The sequence below is a fragment of the Hordeum vulgare genome, chromosome 1H, assembly GCF_904849725.1.
Source record: "Hordeum vulgare subsp. vulgare chromosome 1H, MorexV3_pseudomolecules_assembly, whole genome shotgun sequence".
In the NCBI taxonomy this organism is placed as follows: Eukaryota; Viridiplantae; Streptophyta; class Magnoliopsida; order Poales; family Poaceae; genus Hordeum; species Hordeum vulgare.
The window spans coordinates 248,899,480-248,909,889 of record NC_058518.1 but is presented as its reverse complement, the minus strand read 5'-3'; positions in this window follow the sequence as shown (position 1 = coordinate 248,909,889).

The following is a 10,410-nucleotide window of genomic DNA, read 5'->3' as shown; positions in this document are numbered from 1 at the left end:
CCCCAATGGGTGCACCGAGCGCGAGGGCGACCTGGTCATGTTGCTCCAATAGGTCTGCTTCGAGCGGAGCACACTCGTAGCGCGGGATTTGCAGCGTCGGGAGCGCGCGCGTGTCGGCGCGTGGCCGAGGAATCACCCGACAGCTTGCTTCATCTCCTGGCCTCGCCCTGGGTTTGTGAGGCCGATCGTGGAGATGCGCTTCGTGCCTGGTCTCGGGGTGTGCGCCACTCCGCGGAGGTGGGGGTGGTGCATCTTGCTCCTCGTCATTCGCCAGCGACAGTTGGGGTCGAAACAAGCAGGAGAGCGCCGCAGGATCACTGGCAGCGGCGACGAGCTCTTCGATGCGCTAGAGCCAGTTGTTGTGGTGGTCAGGGGTGGGCCGGTAGCGGAGCAGCTCAGAGGCCATGGCAAGCGCGCGCCGGACATGCGGCATCTCCGGCCGGGCGCGCGAGGCCGATCTGTAAGCCGAGACGAGCGACGGAGTGGCGGTGCGGCCGTCGGGCTGCTCAGTAGCCGGCTGGGAGGAACCTTGTTGTTCTTGAGCGTCGGGGCCCGTGGCGGCGTTCACCATGGGCGATGGTGACCGGCGCGCGCCGGCGGGGCCCATAGGCGCCGTGTGAGCAACGCGGGTGGTATGGTGCTCTGCGCGAGCCCGACGAGCGTCACCCATTGGAGCAGCGAAGCTCGATTAAGGCGGAGCTTGGAGGAAACCTTGACACGCCCTTACCTCATGCGCCAAATGTCGGTTTTCGGGCTCCGCAAAACCCTAAAGGTTCAAACTTGAGGGTGTGTGCGAAGATCTCTCATGGGCTCGCCTCACCTAACTCGCTATTCGTTGGGGATGGTAGAGAACTCACTCGATGGTGAGGAACATAGAGAACACGAAAGTTTACCCACGTTCGGGTCGCTGAGAAGCGTAATACCCTACTCCTACTTTGGTGGTTCGCCTCTCGTGGAGGTTGGTGGATGAATTAGTACAATGTTCAAGGGCCTCCAGAGGCTGGGTGGCCTTTGTGTGGGGCCAGTGGGTGAATGAATGAATTGGCCCCCCTATGAAGTAACCTACTCTCCATATATAGTGGCGGCCCCGGTCCTCTTCCCTTATCGTTTCAGCGGGAAGGGATCCCGAAACGGCCAATTTTGAAAGGGGGCAAGGGAACATGCTTCCCCTGTCCACAAGCAGTCTTCGCCTGCAAAGTGGCTGCCAGCGCTGCAAAGATGGGTCCAGGGATGACATATGTCCTGCTCATGGGCGGCAACAGCCTTGTTGCACCAGAAAGGAAATCTTTGGAAGATACCTTGGGAATCCCGGTTCGTCCTTGCCCCCTTTGCACTAAAGGGGAAACTGCTCCGTCCTGATGTCTGTTGCTCGCATGTCCTTCCTCCACGTCATCCTTGACTCCTGAGGCCGAGTCTCGCCTCGGAATATCCGCCGCTCCGGAGGGGTCCTGATGAGCCCCCTACGGGTCTTGATGTTGTTCCTCTTCACGAGGCTTGGCCCCTCGCGAGGACCTTGCCTTGAGTGGTGCCACGCCCAATTGTGTTTGCTTGATGAAGTGGGCCAGCCCGGGGCCACAGGCAGGTAGGTCTGGGTACCCCCATTCCTAGAACGCCGACAAATACCGACCGGAATTCCAGGACGGCATCAAAGAGGGCAAGTGGCCTTATAACCGGTAAGGCTTCTGAGGCGCGCCTGAGGAGTCCCCTTTGGCGCTCGAGCGATTCCCCATTCCACCCCTCTTGTGGTTGCCTCGGGAGGCCCGGCGGCCTCCCGAGGTTTCCGTGAAACACCAACCAAAAGAAAGGGAGAAAGAGAACTCAAGTTTGGTAAAACAACAAAAACATAGAGAAGAAATCTCCGCCCTTCTTTTCCTCTAAAAACATTAAGCAAAGAGATCTTCGAGCCTTTGATAGCTCAAAATACAAAAGGGGAGGCCCTTGAGGGTCACAACTTAAAACGCAAGAAAGGAAAGATAAAATGGCCGCGTCCGGCACCTAAGATATTCTCCACCTCTGTATCCACCCATCGCGGAGCATAGAGCTTCCACTCGGTGTGGGTGGGACCCCGCCGCGTCCTCGGGGGGCCTTGGGCGTATACAGTCGCAGCTCTTTATTATGTGAGTGTGTCACGGGGGTGTATATGGGAGGTCGCGAGGTCTCTTTGGCCTCGCGAGTGTCCCTACCCGCGAGGCATAGGCGCCTGATTCCTTTTGGGTCATTGGTAAACCTTGCTGACTTATTCTTCTTCGAGAGTGAGGCAGAGTGTCACGGTCTTCACCCAACGCAGAGCATAGGTCATCCACTGTGCGTGGGAGGGACCCCTCCGCGTCCTCAGGGGGGCGTATACAGCCGCAGCTCGTTATTACGTGAGAGTGTCATGGGATGAAGTAGGTTCTGGAAGGATTGAAGGTCAATACCGAGACGTCACGGGTCGATGTAGGTCCCGGGGACGCTTCGAGAGCCACATGCCTCACAAGCGTGTGCCCCGCTCGTGGTCCCCGAGCTCGTAGCGGCGTGGTGTCATCCGCCTTGAGCGATCCCTCGAGCATGGGAGGAGCCCCCAGCGCTCGCTGGCCGAAGAGCTCTCCCAGACGATAGGTCCTGAGTCCCCGGGGTGTTTCCCCAACGCACCTCGCTGGGGCCCCCAGGTTCCCACGTTGGTACCCTGGGCCATGCCCCCATGTCGGGCTAGCCCAACCTGAGGGCAACGGCGGGTACCCGAACACCCGCTGGCGATCGAACGAAGCCCGCACTGCGGCATGGGCGTGTGTTCCACCCTCCGTCCCCAGGCAGGCATCGCGTGCCCCGGAGGCAGGGCGGATATACCACTCCCGACCTCCAAGTTAGGATCGTCTGGACCAGGAACATGGCCGTGTGCCCCACCCTCCGTTCCCAGGCTGGGGCCTCCCGGCCTGGATACAAGGGTGCGTCCACCCTGTCCCAGGCGAGAGGTCCCCGGTCCCCAGACCCAAACGTCTGCCCGAAGCAGCTCCCGGCCCACAGGTGTGCCCCGCGAAGACACCCGTCCTGGGCGTCCCTGCGAAGCCACCCCCGCGGTGTTGTTCATACCTGTTCGCACGGGGACTGCCCGCGGGGTCGCACGCGTACCACCTATCATAGTGATGGTCTTAGCAGCTTCCTCCATAGCCAGGACGTGTGCCGACGCGGTCGTCGTCGAACTACGCGTGCCTCCAGGGGTTGATGTAGCCGGACCTCCAGTACTCCCTCCCGGTTTCGTGAAGCACGTCGGGGGACGTTGGACGACGCCTCCCCAGCATGGCCAAATCACGTGCCTCCAACAGCTCCCGCTGAATCCCAAGTGGGGGCAGGCTGAGTGGATGTTTCGAATGCGCCCGCGTGGTTACCCCGTTGTAGCCCCTGGCGATTCGGGCTGAGGAGCACAGTTCACACAGGGGCGCGCTTGGGTCTCGCCGGCGACGTCGCGCCCAACAGCGCGCCTGTGCCCGCTGATGCGGCGGCGGCGAGCGGCGTGTCAGCGCCTGAGCTCATGCGCCACTAGGAGCGCGAAATGTCTGTGTGTCGGGTGCTGACAGACTCGGAAGGGGGGAGGAACAACCTGGACGCTGATACGACTCCAACGTATCTAGAATTTTTTATGGTTTCATGCTATTATCTTGTCAAACTTTGGATGTTTTGTATGCCTTTTATATCTTTTTTGGGACTAACTTATTAACTCAGTGCCAGATCCTGTTTTTTCCGTGTTTTTGACCCTTTTCGGAGGAGGATTTTAAACGGTGTCCAAACGGAACGAAACTTCCAAAAAGATTTTTTCTGAAACGGAAGAAGATCGGGGAACTTGAGAACCAAGACAGGGGGCCACCAGGGACCCCACAAGACCCCTAGCCACGGCCAGGGGGGGTCGTGCCTCCCAGGCTTGTGGGCTCCCTGGGCCACCTCTGCCCTAGGTCTTTCGCCTATATATTCCCAAAAATTCCAGAAAAAATCAGGAGATCATCGAAAGTACTTTTCCGCCGCCGCAAGCTTCTGTCTCCGCAAGATCCCATCTGGGGCACGTTCCGGTGCCCTGCCGGAGGGGGGATTCAGATACAGAGAGCTTCTCCATCAACACCTTGACCTCTCCGATGATGCTTGAGTAGTTCACCATAGACCTACGGGTCCATAGCTAGTAGCTAGATGGCTTCTTCTCTCTCTTGGATCTTCAATACAAAGTTCTCCATGATCTTCATGGAGATCTATCCGATGTAATCTTCCTTTGCGGTGTGTTTGTCGAGATCCGATGAATTGTGGATTTATGATCAAATTATCTATGAATCCTATTTGAGTTTCTTCTGATCTCTTATATGCATGATTTCATATCCTTGTAATTCTCTTCGAGTTGTGGGTTTTGTTTGGCCAGCTTGATCTATGATTCTTACAATGGGAGAAGTGCTTGGTTTTGGGTTCATATCGTGCGGTGACCTCACCTAGTGACAGAAGGGGTAGCGAGGCACGCATCGTGTTGTTGCCAGCAAGGGTAAAAAGATGGTGTTTTCATCATTGGTTTGAGTTTATCCCTCTACATCATGTCATCTTGCTTAAGGCGTTACTCTGTTCATCATGAACTCAATACACTAGATGCATGCTGGATAGCGGTCGATGTGTGGAGTAATAGTAGTAGATGCAGAAAGTATCGGTCTACTTGTCTCAGACGTGATGCCTATATGGATGATCATTGCCTTAGATATCATCATGACTTTGCGCGGTTCTATCAATTGCTCGACAGTAATTTGTTCACCCATCGTAATATTTTCTATTTTGAGAGAAGCCTCTAGTGAACACTATGGCCCCCGGGTCTACTTCACACCATATTTCCAGCCTTACTCTTTTACTTGGTTGCACTTTCCGCCTTCATATCTCACTTTGCAATCAATCTTGAAGGGATTGACAACCCCTTTATAGCGTTGGGTGAAAACTCTTTTGTGTTTGCGCACGTACTCTAGACTTGACGAGATTCTCCTACTGGATTGATACCTTGGTTCTCAAACTGAGGGAAATACTTATTGCTCCTGTGCTGCATCACCCTATCCTCTTCAAGGGAAAAACCAACGCAAGCAAGTCTCCGTCAACGTGTCAATTTCTAGCGCTGTTGTTTGAGAAGTAGCACATGCGTGGAAGGGTCGGTGCGACGGGGGGATTCCATGTGGTTGGTGAAGGCAGCAGCCCCCGACGCTCGTTGGAAGCCCGTCCGGTGTGAACGTCGGGCGTCGGGGTGGCGGAGCGTCACAGGGCGTCCTGCCCCACATGCGCCAGCCGCTCCATGCGAACGGCCCTACCATGAGTGTGACCAACTTCAGCAGGTCGAGCCCTGGGAGAGACCTTGACACACCCCCTACCTGGCGCACCAAATGTCGGATTTCGGGCTCCGCAAAACCCTAAAGATTTGAACTCAGGGGCATCTAGAAGATCTCTCGCGGGCTCGCCTCACCTAACTCGCTACTCGCTGGGGATGGTAGAGAACTCACTCGATGGTGAGGAAGACACATAACACGACAGTTTACCCAGGTTCGGGCCGCTGAGAAGCGTAATACCCTACACCTGCTTTGGTGGATTGCCTCTCGTGGAGGTTGGTGGATGAAGTAATACACTGTTCGAGGGCCTCCGGAGGCTGGGTGGCCTTTGTGTGGTGCAGGTGGGCGAACGGATGAATCGCCTCTCCTATGAAGTAACCTACTCTCTATTATATAGTGGCGACCCCGGTGCTCTTCCCTTATCGTTTTTGGAGGGAAGGGATCCCACAATGGCCAATTTTCAAGGGGGATAGGGGAACATGCTTCCCCTGTCCAAAAGTAGTCTTCACATTCAAAGTGGTTGCCAGCGCTGCACGGACGGGTTCAGGGATGACATTTGTCCTGCTGGCAGGCGGCGATGGCCTTGTTGCACCATAAAGGAAACCTTTGGAAGATGACTTGGGAACCCCGATTCGTCCTTGCCCCCTTTGCATTAAAGGGGAAAATGCTCCGTCCTGCTATCTACTGCTCGCATGTCCTTCCTCTGCGTCATCCTTCACTTTGACGCTTGCTCTCGCCTCGAAATATCTTCCGCTGTGGAGGGATCCTGATGAGGCCCCCTGTGGGTCTTGATGTTGTTCCTCCTCGTGAGGCTTGGCCCCTCGCGAGGACCTTGCCTTGAGTGGTGCCACACCCGATTGTGCTTGCTTGATGTAGTGGGCCAGCCCAGGGCCGCAGGTAGGCAGGTATGGGTACCCCCATTCCCAGAACACTGACAGAGGTTGATTGCATATAGTTCTTGCCAAAATGAATAAGAGTGAATTTCATTGGCAGAGTCACCCCTCAAGCACTTCTAGTTCTTCCTCATTGGAATCCACACCAAATTGAAGGGAATCCTTGGAGTTGTTGTAGCACTTGTTGAGGTAGAGCTTGTAGTATCCTTGGGAACCCACTCGACCTTCGTTTGGGGTTCTTCTTCAAATAGGTCAATGTCATCTTGAAGCTTTCCCTTGGCTTTGTGGTCTTGTGGTGGAAGGTCATCTTGTGAGATTGTTCCTTGGGAAGGAGTGGACTTCTCCTCTTGGGGAACAAACTTGGGAGTGGGATATAGACCTTCTTCCCAAACATCTCCGTTGACGTTGAAATAGCCAACACCTTGTTTCTTCTAGTGTCCTCCTTGCTTGCGCACAATGTCCTCAAATTTCTTACTTCCGGCAAGACTCTTGAAGACACCTCTCTCTATAATCCCTTTCAATAGATCATTTTCTTTCTCAAGTGTAACTTGGCTAAGAGAATCGTTAGTGGAATCAATAGAGTTACTAGCAATAGCATTATTGGATTTAGCTTTAGCATTGTTGTTACTAGATGAAGAAACCTTCTTGCCTTTGTTATTAGTGTTCTTAGGCTTAACTTGTGGAACAAAATTAGACAAGAGTAATCGTTTGGCTAGATAAGAAGAACTCTTCTTTTGAAGTTCATCATTGATTGCTTTTAAGAACTCATGCTCTTGCTCCAAGTTAAGCTTCTTGAAGTGTAGCTTCTCATGGGTTCTTGCAATCTCTCTATGATCTTCTAGAGTAGTCTCATGAGCTAACTTAAGAGTTTTTAATTCTTGAGTTAGTTGTTCAATCTCTTTCTTATCGTCATCATTTGATTTATCTTGACTAGCATGATAATTAACAAGTTCATTTTCAATGCAATCACTGGTTTTATCTAGAAGCAAGTCATATTCTCCTAACAAGTCATCCTCATCACTATTGAAATCAAGATACTCGGGGTGTGATACCTTGGGGCCTTTAGCCATGAAGCAGTTTCTGACTCCCTCATTTGATGAATCAAATAAGTCGTAGGAGTTGGTGGAAACAAGTACAATGCCGGCAACACCTTCATCTTGACTATAGTCAGAGTGGCAGTGATAGCTTATCTCGTAGTGGTGATCAGATTCGAAGCCGGAAACCCATTCACCAAAATGAGCTTGATGTCTTCTTCTTGAACTGCTCTTGGTGTATTTGTCCTTCTTCTCCGATTCCTTGCCTCTCTGTGAGTGTCTTCGTTCATAGTGATCTTCTCTAGTCCTTCTCTTTGTGCGAGGTCACTCATCTCTAGAGATTCGTCTTCGAGGTGACTCTTCTCTTATTTTGTAGGGAGGCGAGCACTCATTTGAGTAGTGTCCGGGTTTCCCACAATTGTAGCAGTTTCGGTCACAACTCGACGAACGTTTATCATGATGTCTTAAACTTGAGCTTCTATCTTTGCCTCTACTCTTGTAGAACTTGTTGAATTTTTTGACCATGAGGCTTATCTCTTCATCAGTGACAAGATTGTCTTTTGAAGTAGCGGGAGAATCGCATGAAGTTGCACCGCTTGACTTGTTGTGCAGCTCATCTTTGTCTTTGAGTGATATCTCATGAGCAACAATCCTACCAATGACTTCAGTTGGCTTGAGATCTTTGTAATTTGGCATCATTTGGATCAATGTGCACACTCTATCATACTTACCATCAAGAGCTCTAAGTATCTTCTTGATGATGAATTTGTCGGTCACCTCTTCGCTTCCTAAGCCGGCAATCTCATTGGTGATGAGAGGTAGCCTGGAGTATATTTTAGTGATTCCTTCAGCAACCTTCATCTTGAACTTGTCAAGTTGACTTTGAAGCACATCCAACTTAGATTTTCTGACAGAATCAGTACCTTCGTGCATATCAACCAAAGTATCCCAAATCTCTTTTGCATTCTCAAGATGACTGATTTTGTTGAATTTTTCGGGTCAAAGGCAGTTGAAGATGGTATCGCATGCTTGAGCATTAAGTTGCAACATCTTTAGTTTATCACCTATCGCATGATGATATGGTTCATGCCCTTCTCCAAAGAAGTTACCTTGCACACCAACAATAATAACAACCCAAACATGAGGATTAAAGCCAAGAATGTGCATCTTCATTTTATGCTTCCAACTAGCAAAGTTAGTGCCATCGAAGTAAGGAACTCTATGATGATAATTTCCCTCACTAGATGCCATACTCTCCTTGGTTGCTAAACCAATGAAATGGAGACAAAAGCTCTGATACCACTTGTAGGATCGAAAGTATGTATAGAGGGGTGTGTGTGAGATTAGACTACTTGACAAGATAATTTTTTTGCCTTTTCCCAATTTTACTTGAGAGGCAGCTACGACAGTTATCTCAAGTCAAGTACACCCTACACATGCAGTTCAAATAGTGTTGCAGCGGAAAGTAAAACATGCAAGTGTAAAGTAGAGGAGTAAGGTAGGGAGATGAAACACATGAGGTTGACACGGCGATTTTTGGCATGGTTCCGATAGGTGGCTCAGTCGTACATCTATGTTAGTGGAGACTTCAACCCATGAAGGGTAACGACTGCGAGAGTCCACGGAGGGCTCCACCCACGAAGGGTCCACAAATAAGCGGCCTTGTCTAACCCACCACGGCTTCCGTCCACGGAGTACTAGCCTTACTCATGATAGATCTTCACGAAGTAGGCGATCTCCATGCCCTTACAAACATCTTGGTTGAACTCCACAACACGAAGTAGGAGGCTCCCAAGCGACACCTAACCAATCTAGGAGGCACCAGCCTCCAAAAGGTAATAGATGAGTTAGATCAATGAAATCCTTGCTCTTGTGATTCTAAAGATAGTCTCCTCAGCACAAATCTCTTTCTCACAGAATTTGCATGGGTAGGAGAGGTTGATTTGGTGGGAAGGAGTTTGGGGAGGCTAGAGATCAAGATTCAAATGACAGGATTGGAATATCTTGGTCTCAACACATGAGTAGGTCGTTCTCTCTCAGAAAATGGATCTAGAAATGAAGTGTGTGTTCTGAGTGCTTCTCCCACGAATGAGAGGTGGGTGAAGGGGTATATATAGGCAGCAGCCAAAATCCAACCGTTACACACAAAAGAGCAAATTCGGTGACACCAAAGTGGAAAACTCGGTGGTACCGACTAGCACTAAAGTGGTGAACTTTTGAATCTCGGTGAGACCGATATATAGAACTCGATGGCACCGAAAATGTGACTAATGGTCAGATGGCAAAACTCTCTGGCACCGATACTCAAACTCTGAAATTCCGATTTACCGTATCTTGGCAACAGAATGTTGGTCACACTAAACTCGGTAGCACCGATGCAGTTTCGGTTGCACCAATTTGGTGGGAATGGCTAGGGTTCTGTCTTAGGTTCAAACTCGGTGGGTCCGATGTGGAAATGTTGGTGACACCAAATTTGTGAATATGGAACTTGACAGAGTGGATATGAGAGAAAAATGACTGAGTGTTTTGGTGGCTAAGTTTGAGCTTTTGAGCAATCAGTTCATTTTACTACCTCACTCCCTTTTAATAGTATTGGCTTTCCTATGGACTCAAAAGTGATTTCTCACAAATATAAAATGAAGAGTCTTCTAGCTTGAAGCTTGAGCCAACATTATTCCTTTCTTGCATCCAGGGGCATCTCCACATAAACCTAAGCCATAGCATATTTTGAACTTTTCTGAAATATACTTGGAAAACACATTAGTCCAATGATGCATATGTTGTGATCAATTATCAAAACCACCCTAGGTAGCAATTGTGCTTTCAGTTTTCTTTTTTTTTGTGAGCTTCTTCTTCCCCTTCTTGTTCATTGACGAATAACTGAGCCTCTTGTTGCGACTTTTCTTTTCCCATGGAGTACGATCTCTGTTAGTTAATGTAGTATTGATTCTTCTTTTGACGTATGCTTCATCGTCATTGTCATCTTCCATCATCGGGTTGCCGTACTGGTCATAGTCTTCCTCGTCGGCGACTCCATCCATTCCAATGATGTTCCTTTTTCCTCTCCACATGACAACACGGTTGGGATTCCTCAGGTCGGTTATGAAGAAGCATTGTGTCACGTTCTTATCGTGTGCCCATGGCTTGTTTTTTGTGATGGCGTTCATGGTAACG